Source organism: Neovison vison, chromosome 1 (assembly GCF_020171115.1).
Source record: "Neovison vison isolate M4711 chromosome 1, ASM_NN_V1, whole genome shotgun sequence".
NCBI classification, from domain to species: domain Eukaryota; kingdom Metazoa; phylum Chordata; class Mammalia; order Carnivora; family Mustelidae; genus Neogale; species Neogale vison.
In genome coordinates, this window is record NC_058091.1 from 204,840,229 (window position 1) to 204,850,774 (window position 10,546).

The 10,546-nt window shown below is 37.2% G+C and overlaps 1 long non-coding RNA gene across 1 annotated transcript in view; it reads left to right on the plus strand.

The window, feature by feature from the left end:
• Positions 1–7,368, plus strand: part of LOC122901035 — a 39,836-nt gene extending 32,468 nt beyond the window's left edge. Inside the window, exon 3 of the long non-coding RNA XR_006383351.1 lies at positions 7,316–7,368. This is a non-coding gene — a long non-coding RNA (uncharacterized LOC122901035). The remainder of the gene's footprint in view (positions 1–7,315) is intronic.
• The last annotated feature ends 3,178 nt before the right edge of the window (positions 7,369–10,546 follow it).

Genomic DNA, 10,546 nt, shown 5'->3' on the forward strand with positions numbered 1-10,546 from the left:
GTTTGAGGTGATTATACATGAGTTTTACATGAACATTCGCCTACACATTTTTATCTGGACGTATGCACTAATTTTTCTCAGGTAAAGACTTAGGGTTAGAAGTGGGGAGTGATGGGATGGTGCAGATTTACCCCCCAAGAAACTTCTAGACTTTTTCAGTCTGTCTGTGGAAGACAGACTTTAAGGTAGCCCCTTAGAAGATTTCTTCTTCCTCGTGTTCATGCTTTTTTGTAACTCCATGCCTTGAATGTGGGCAAGATCTGTGACTGGCTTCTAACCAACAGAAAGTGGCAAATGTGAGTGTATGTCATTCCCATCAACACGTTATCTTATATACGAATCTCTGCTGGCTGGTAGACTCACTCTAGAGTCACTCTGTACCTTGCTGTCTTTGAAAAAGCCAGCTTCCATGAATGCTACAGCCAAAAAATAAATTCTGCCAAAAACCTGAGGAGGTTGGAAAAGATTCTTAAGCCTCAAATGAGAACCTACCCCCCCCACACACACCTTTATGGCAATCTTGTGAAACCTTAAGCCAAGGACCTCTCTAAGCCATGCCCAGGCTTCTGACCTGTTGAAACCATTAGTTAAAAATAGTTATGTGTGTGTTTTAAGCCGCTGCTTATGACAATTTGTTACACAGAAATACAAGAATAATATGTTAGGTGTATCACTTTGTATTTCCACCAACAATGTGCATTCCAGTTGCTCCACATTCCTGAGGTGGTATTATCAGTCTTTTGATTTTTGTTTTATTTATTTTTTTAAAGGCTTTATTTACTTATATGTTGAGAGAGAGAGAGAGAGAACACAGGTAGGGAGAGAAGCAGGCAGAGGGAGAAGCAGTCTTCTGAGTGGAAGGCAGATGCTTAATTCACTGAGCCACTCAAGCATCCCAGTGTTTTGCATTTTAACCAAAAAAAGCTTGCTTGGATTTGATTAGAATAGCATTGAGTCTACAGAGAAATTTAGGAAGAACTGACCTCTTAATGTTGAGTATACTGATGAATGAACATGGTATATTGCTCCATTTATTTAACCCCCCTTTAATTTTTCACAACAACCTTTGTAGTTCTCAGTATCTCGGTCTGGCACCTGGATATATTGTGTTAAGTTTATCCCTAAATAATCCATATTTTTAACACTAGTTTAAATGGTATTTAAAACTTTTAATTTATAATAGTTTACTTGCTAGTATATACACATGAAAATTAGTTTTGCACACTGACCTTCTATCCTGCTATCATGCTGGCTTTAGATTTTACTTGTGGCTTCCCTGGCATTTTCAACAATGGTTTGGATGAGCTGAAAATAACCTTTACTCTGGGGATAGTTTAGTCCTACATGGTTCTTCTGGGGTTTCTACTGAATTCCCTGAGTGAATTTCAAGAACATCTTCTCTCTGTGTGCTCTGGAAAGTGTTCAGCTGAAAGCCCCTGCTTCCTGTTTGCCCTGTGCATACACTTCTTAGTATTCAGCAAAGACTTAAGCAAACTCTTCTGTGGAATTGTGAAGCTCCTCTTCTGCTTACCTCCTCTTCTCCATAATTCTGTCCTGCAACTCCTGGCTGCCTCAGTCTCCCTGAACTCCAGTCTTTGTCGATTCAGCAAGAGCAACATTCTGCTCTCCATGTTTCACAGCTTGCAATTGCCTCCAGGGAGAAATCCCGCCCATCATAGACTTTACCCATTTTGTTTACCTTAATGGTCCTAAGCTGCCTGTTGTCCAAAGTCTTAAAAACAGGTTTTTAAAAAAGATATTTAATCCAGTTTTCTAGTTGTTTCCTATGAAAATGTGACTCCAGTCCCTGTTACTACTTCTTGGCAAGAGATGTACACCTCTGCTTGTATTTGAGACTTGATAAATTCTCCAGTTAGACCCCATTCTCTTTCCTTTTTTCACAGATTACTTGGAATTTCTGGTTGACCAGAGACCATTTTCTTTGTGCTAACAGCATTGACAAACCACAACCATATTAAGAATTGGAATTAAGAATTAAGAATTGATGATGACACAGCCAATAGGCATTTCTTTCAGATACCAACAAGTAAATTAGAAAAATAACTAAGGTTGTGGAGAATTTTTTAAAAAAATTTTTAATTAAAAAAATTTTTTATAACATATAATGTATTGTTAGCCCCAGGGCTACAGGTCTGTGAATTGCCAGGTTTACATACTTCACAGCACTCACCATAGCACATACCCTCCCCAATGTCCATAACCCAACCACCCTCTCCCTCTCCTCCTCCCCCGGGCAACCATCAGTTTGTTTTGTGAGATTAAGAATCTCTTATGGATTGTCTCCCTCCCGATCCCATTTTGTTTCATTTATTCTTTTCCTACGTTGCATCTCCACTTCCTCATATCAGGGAGATCATATGATGGTTGTCTTTCTCTGATTGACTTATTTCACTAAGCATAATAATACCCTCTAGTTCCATCCACGTCGTTGCAAATGGCAAGATTTAATTTCTTTTTCTTTTTTTTTTTTTAAGATTTTATTTATATTATTTGACAGACAGAGATCACAAGTAGGCAGAGAGGCAGGCGGGGGAGGGGGGGGAAGAGGCTCCCTGCTGAGCAGAGAGCCTGATGCGGGCTCAATCCCAGGACCCTGGGATCATGACCCAAGCCAAAGACAGAGGCTTAACCCACTGAGCCACCAGGTGCCCCAAGATTTCATTTCTTTTGATGGCTGCATAGTATTCCATTGTATATATATACCACCTCTTCTTTATCCATTCATCTGTTGATGGACATCTAGGTTCTTTCCATAGTTTGGCTATTGTGGACATTGCTGCTATAAACATTCAGGAGCACGTGCCCCTTTGGATCACTACGTTGGTATCTTTAGGGTAAATACCCAGTATAGTGCAATTGCTGGGTCGTAGGATAGCTCTATTGTCAACTTTTTGAGGAACCTCCATGCTGTTTTCCAAAGTGGTTGCACCAGCTTGCATTCCCACCAAGAGTGTAGGAGGGTTCCCCTTTCTGGCTGTGGAGAATTTTAACAACACATTCAATTGCTTTAATCCAATTCATTTACAGAGAATTTCCTACCAACTAAAAGGAAATATACATTGTTTTAAGACATACACAGAATGTTAAAAAGTTAACCATTTGGCCTCAACATAATCTCGAGAATTTAAAAAGCATAAACCATACTAATTATAATACTAGGAACAATGTGATAAAGTTTGTGATTAACAATGAAAAATGGATTAAAATATATATTCATCTGATATTAGAATATGCACTTTGAAATAGCTCTTGTGTTGAAGAAACCCTCAAAAGAAAGATTACAGATAATAATGGAGTTGCATCTCATACAAATTTAACTTCTGCAGATTCAGATTCAAATATGCATACTTATATGAGAGAAAGAGTGTGATAGTGAGATATAAATAACTATATAAATAATGGGGTTGATTCTGACTGCCATTCCCATTCAAAGAGGAGACTCGTGAAAAAAGAGATGTTTTATCGGCTCTGCTGCTCTACATGCTCTACATGTGATATATCACACCATAGTGATTAGGGTACAGATCTTTAAGGATACATTAAAGTACCTTCCAATTTTGGTAATGAATGGCCAGGTAATTTGGACAAAACCACCAAGTGAAACCTACCAGAGGAGGATTTACCAAGAAGCTAATGATGCTTAGGTTCCAGGGCTTTCCACTTGCATGCTTCCTCTCAAGACCCTGTGTCTAATTTTGTGTCATTTTCCAAAAGATGGACCCAGAAATTTTATAAAATTTTGGAGTGCACAAAGCATTATAGTCAACCAAAAGAAGTATTAGATTTCAAAATGATAGTGAGAAGTTACCGTGTCAGTATCTCGGAGAATATAGAAATCTAAATACAGCTGATCTTTGGGTCTCCTTCTGTGCAGGGGACAATTACAGTTCTAGAAAGAACTTTGTGGAGCTGAGGAGTATCTTTGACAACTTATTTGATCTAGAGTAACAAAAGATGAGTCCAAGGCTTCCCACCCTGCTAAACAACCCCTAAGGACCACCCACACTTTAGGAGTAAGGACAAAGAAATGCAACCTTTGCATTTCCACAGAAAACCTCGAATCTTAAAATTGACTTAGGGTCACCTGTTTTGCTTGTGCCCCAAGATGCATGACAAAAGTAAACGGAAATTCTCTCTGAAGGGAGATAAATTCATTTCAGGCTTCAAATTATTTCTACAAATTCTTTTTCAAATAAAACATCCAGCATGGGGTGCCTGGGTGGCTCAGTGGGTTAAGCCTCTGCCTCCAGTTCAGATCATGATCTCAGGGTCCTGGGATCGAGCCCCACATTGGGCTCTCTGCTCAGGGGTGAGCCTGCTTCCCCCTCTCCCTCTGTCTTCCTCTCTGCCTCCTTGTGATCTCTCTCTGTCAAATAAATAAATACAATCTTAAAAAATATATATACATTAAAAAAAAATCCAGCACACAGCCAAAGATGAGGCAAAAAAGGTAACATAAGCGACAAGCAGCAGAATAGACAATGAAAGACACAATAGTCAATGAAATTACTGGTCACAGATTGTAAAATAGATTTATTTACAATGCTCTTAGAATTAAAAGCATAATTTTCAAATGTCAGTTAAGAACTGGAAATTTGAATAATGATATAGCCTATTTAAAAAAACTAGAAATTCTAGAGCTGAAGAAAAACAGGAAATCCCTGGGTATTACAATGGCAAAGAAGACATACACAGGGAGAGAATTAAAGAACTAAGAGAGAGATCAGAACAAGCTGACTCTTGTAGAGCAGATGGCTTTTAGGCTATACAAACCTTACTGGGGACAAAATGGTCTTCAAGTCTTTCTGTTAACGATTAGAGTCTCATAGAGAAGTTGAGTCTTTGTATCTTACTTCCAATTCTATTTTGGGCTTGGGAAAGGACTCTGACTGGGCCATGTAATATCAAGAATCAACCCTTGGTCTAATCAACTATGACGAGGAGAAGTGTGCATTTTGAAATATCCCCAAAACATAGATTAAGGCATATATACTACAAGTGAGTGCAGAACCCGAAGTCACAGCTTTGGGTATTGACTCCTTTCCATGGATGCAATTTTGCCTTACATTTCACTGAAAATTATAATTAGAAATTTTAAAAGATATTTCACTACCTTTATTAGAATTCCCCAGCATGTCACCCTTCTTTCAAAAAGCTGTAATATGGACATTGTTCGAGAGTTTTCTGTTTTCCTATTGAAAGAGGGACCTCTATATCATATATGTAAGGGACACTTATTTTTCTTGATCTTTCTATAGCATTTGATAAACCTACTACTCCTTTTTTTTTTTTTAAGATTTTATTTATTTATTTGACAGAGAGAGATCACAAGTAGGCAGAGAGGCAGGCAGAGAGAGAGAGGAGGAAGCAGGCTCCCTGCTGAGCAGAGAGCCCGATGTGGGACTCGATCCCAGGACCCTGAGATCATGACCTGAGCCGAAGGCAGCGGCTTAACCCACTGGGCCACCCAGCCCCCCCCCACTCCTTTTAAAAACACTCTTACACTGGCTTCTGTAACATTGCACTTTCATGATTTTCCCTATATTTTTGGCCTTTATTCTTTCTATAGTTACTTCTTAGCCTCATTCTCCTCTATCTAGCCATTAAACGTTGTTTTTGTTTTGTTTTGTTTTTGTTTGTTTGTTTGAATAAACACTGGGTTTCCTTAAGGTTTTGCCCTAGACTCTCTTTGTAAACTCACTGCCTAGGCTGTCTCATCCATGGTGAGAACTTCCAAAATTATCTTTTGCGATAAACCCACATTTAATCTCTAGTCAGAATTGCTCTTCTCGTTTCGGAAACATTTAAGTCCTCCAACTCAGTGTAATGTGAGATATTGATAACAGAGGAAAATGAATGTAGGGTATATGGGAATTGTCTATGATATTTGAAGATTTTCTATAAATCTAAAATTTTTTTTTAAACTTTTTTTTTAAGTACTTGAGAACCAAATTATTCTGTGGATAAATGGGAAAACTGTGGTAAAGGGACTAGTTAACCAGTCAGTACCAGAAAATGGGCTATCAAGTCCTCCCTGTGTCTCCACAAATTTATAAAGGAAAGGACATATGATCCAAGAATTTTATGCTCAGCTAAATTATCATTTGATTTAAAGGTCAAAACAAACCCTTAACTCTTCTGGAAAAGAAAAATGAAAAACCAAAATCCAGTGTTTAAAAGTGAATCAAAATTTTTAAATTTAAGAATAAAAAGCTGTATTAGGTATCTACTGCTGCATAAAAAAATCACCCCAAAACTTGCATTAAGTCACAATTTCTGTGGGTTAGGAATTTGGGGGTGGTGTAGCTGAGTGGTTCTGACTCATTGTTCCTCATGAGTCAGGCTTTTGGCTGGGTCTGAGTCATGAGAAGGCTTGACGGAGGCTGTAGGGACAGCTGAGGGAATCACTGATGTCTGTTGGCAAAGGACTTACACCTTTGCTATTGTTCCCAGAGAGCCCCTGTTCCTCTTGAAGTGGATGTTTCTCTAGGGCTGCTTGAATGTCCTCATGACATAGTATGTGGCTTCCCCCAGAATGGAGTGGTCCAAGGAAGAGAAAAAAGTAAAAACCACATTGCCCGTCATGTCCTCATCTCAGAGGTTACTTTTTCCTGTTCTCAAAGGGAGAACAAGTTGAGTTAGTTTTATATCTTGTCAAAAGGAATGTCCAAGTGTTTGTGGAGAGATTTAAAAACTTCTGGTGGAAATAAGTGCCAAATTATTAATTACTTTTATTTACTATCAGGGAGTTAATTGATACCTCCTAGAAATTTCTAATGTAGTTAAGATTTTATTTTAATGCCTAAAGAATTTGTAGCCTTTCTCATCCTCAAGATTATAGGTATATTTTAGAAACTAACATATCTTGTGGTGAAGAAATATTTACGTGAAGTTAGCAGTTATTTGTTTCACTTCATTTCCTTGTTCTTTTGTTACATTTCAATAAAACTGATTTAATAATTTATTTTAAAATAACATGCAAAGTATGTTTTTATTTATGAAAATATATCTATTAACTTCTGTTATCTACACTCTTCTGTCCTGTATCTAGAAATGTGGCTAGAGAGATGTCTTTAATGGTATTTGCCTAATATTTCTTCTATTTATAGGTAATATATATATTTTTTACTTTCTAATTTTCATTCTCCTGTATTTTGCAAAATTCTGACCATGGATACATTTTTGGTTTTTGACCACGTGAGTCTTGCTTTCTCAGAGTGTACATAATCTCAAGGTCACAAGATTCTTGCAAGGTATTGACATTATAAAATGCCTTATAAATTTTTGTTCACAGAGACAAGACCAACCAGATGACACTTCCCACTGTTGGTGGGGTGGGGGAAAGGATGCAGATTAACAGGGAGAAAAATATATTGGCTCGCCCAGGGTGATATCTGACCAACTCCAAAAAACGAACATTTCATGTTATTTACCACAGCTTCTTGCTCCAGTCTACTTTCTTTTTAATTAAAACTCAGGTACGTAGAATAACTGTGAAGCTTACTATCATCCAGTCCATTTATGTCCCTGATTTTATTTCACTTCCTTTGTTTTACTTTTTGACCCCATCATTCACCCTAACAAACCCCACCTACCTATTCTGAGATAAATCTTAATCAATTATGATTGTCTTGTTTTAAAAATGTGCTGTAGAATTAGGTTAGATAACATTTTAATTTGGGGTTTTACATCTTTTTTCAAGTGGCATTTGCATATATTTTCTTCTCTTTGACTGTTACAATTCTGTTTTCATATTAAGCTGTATTCATTTAATAAAATGGGTTTTTTTCCTATCCTTAGAAACAGCTTTCATGAAACACTAATTATTAATTCTAAAAAGTTTGCCCCAGTTGTTATACATACCTGATGAGATTCGTGAAGAACACCTGGTGAGTGGGTATGAATCCTCCCTATGTCTTTGTCTTCCAGACATTCTATATTCTCACATTTAGCCCACATTTGGCCTCTACCAATTGGTTAAAATGTTCCTGAATTTTTCTTACCATATTGTGTGGTGTTAAGCTAGTAAGTGCTCTTATCTTGTCTCTCCTTGGAGGTTCCTGTCTTTAGATTTCCAGTTAGTTACTCTGAAACCTTAACTTCCCATTGGGTTCAAAAGTAGTTATGATTTTGCAGAGTATCTGAATGTTTTTATTGTTGTGTGCATGGGAGTGATGTGCTTTCCAGCTTTCTATATCCTCAACAGAGCCCAAAGTACACTCTTCTGTTCTGACTACCTCCCAGGTCACAGTCAGGTTCTAGGCTATAGTATAATCATCCTGTAGAAATCTCTGTTATGCAATATAGGTTTCACTTTTATGTTTGGCCTCATTTTTATCTATTTTTTACTGTATTGCATGTATTTTAAAGATTTTTATTTATTTATTTATTTGATAGAGAGAGATCACAAGTAGGCAGAAGGCAGGCAGAGAGAGAGGGGGAAGCAGGCTCCCCACTGAAGAGAGAGCCCGATGTGGGGCTTGGTCCCAGGACCCTGAGATCATGACCTGAGCTGAAGGCAGAGGCTTAAACCACTGAGCCACCCAGGTGCCCCTGTATTCCATGTATTTTAAAAAATAACCTCAAGTCCTTTATGAAATTGCTGGCTAGTAAACAAAAAGTTAGGAAGGTCTACCTGCTTTCTATTGCCTCCCTTTTAAAGAGAATTCTAGCTTTCCGACTTAGTTTCTTCTCTTTGTTTTTAGAGGGTTTTATACTTTGCCTATGTTTTTGTTTGAAATGAAAACTTGAAAAGAATGGGGAAGGGAAACAGGTGGAATGCAGATTAAAACTAAGGTAGAAGTTTTTGATAGTCATTAAGGATGAAACACGGAAGCATCTTGAATGTGTGAAGAAAAAAAAAGGGAGAAAAAGAATTTAAATTAGTGCCATTGTGAACATGTATTCCTGCATGAGGTACAACAATAGACAAAGAAATAATTTTAAAAGTTCCTTTGGCTGAGGATTTCTTTTCTTTTATCTGAGACTGGGCCATGCATGTCATGACTTGACTTTATCATATTATATAAGCAAACAGTTAGGGGATTTTGTGAAAAATCGCCAAAACAGGGGTGCCTGGGTGGCTCAGATGGTTAAATGTCTGTCTCTGGGTAGGATCATCATGCTCTCCAGGTCCTGGGAGGGAGCCCTGTGTTGGATTCCTGGCTCAGCAGGAAGTCTGCTTCTCCCTCTGCCTCTCCTCCTGCTCAAGCTTTCTCTCTGTATTTTTCTGTCTCAAATGAATAAATAAAATCCACTTGAAAACATTCCTAAAACTGGGGCACCTGGGATCAGGGTCCTGGGATCAAGCCCTGCATCTGGGCTCTCTGCTCAGCAGGGAGCCTGCTTCCCTTCCTCTCTCTCTGCCTGCCTCTCTGCCTACTTGTGATCTCTATCTCACTGTCGAATAAATAAATAAAATCTTTTAAAAAATTGAAAAATTAAAAATTGCTAAGACAATCCAAAGATTTCTTTCATCCTTAAGATACACTGTTCTAAATTGTTTTATAAAACACATAATATTCCCTCCCACTAAGTTACATATCTGCAGCAGTAGAATTGATTTTTTTTAAAAACCTATATTTTGGAGACTTTTCATTATTTTTAAAAACTGCTGTAACTATGATATATATTAAATGAAAAGATAAACACATTTGACACAAATCTCTTTTCAGGGCATCTGTCCCTAAAAAGCAATAATGTAATATCAGTAAGAAGGTATTTACTTCAGTATTATTTCTGAAGCAACAACCTAGAAACAATCTAATGTCCCATGAAGCAGAATGGGTAAATTATAATGTGTAACTTATAATGTATAAATTATAATTATAACGTATAATTTATGATAAATTATAATGTGTCCTATAAGGTGAATATTATACAAGAATTAAACAGAATGTGATAATTTACATATATATTAATTTGGAAATCTGTACATATTATATTCTTAACTGGAAAGAGCAATGCACTGAGTTATAAGCATAGCACGTTATATTTTTCTAAAACCACATCTATATAAATACATATTAACAGTTATATCTGTATAAACTTGGAAAATAGGGAAGAATAAATAGCAAATATAATACTGATGATTTCTAGTAGTTGTTTCTCAAGAGAGGAAGGAGGACAGAAGGGGAGATTTGCCCTTTATTCATGTACTTTTTTAAAGTGATCATAGGCTCAGGAATGATTTTTCCCCACAGGGTTTTTCAATAAACTGTTACAGAGAAAACTTTGAGGAAAGGCCTGAAAGAGGCATGTACTGAATAATTAATAGTGATTATACCTGTGGTGGAGGTGGGGAAATAAAAGATATTCATCAGTACCTTATATACCTGTATAATTTTTTCAACAAACGTAAATCACGTTTTATAACAACTACCATCTTTTCTCCTTTAGGCCCACAAACTGAGTCACTGTGGTGTTAGGTTGGCAACTATGCAGGGACCAATAATGCAGGCTTCTCAAGGATGTTGAATATCTAATGTGTCAGAAGTAGACTCTGATATTATTTGCTCTGGAAGAG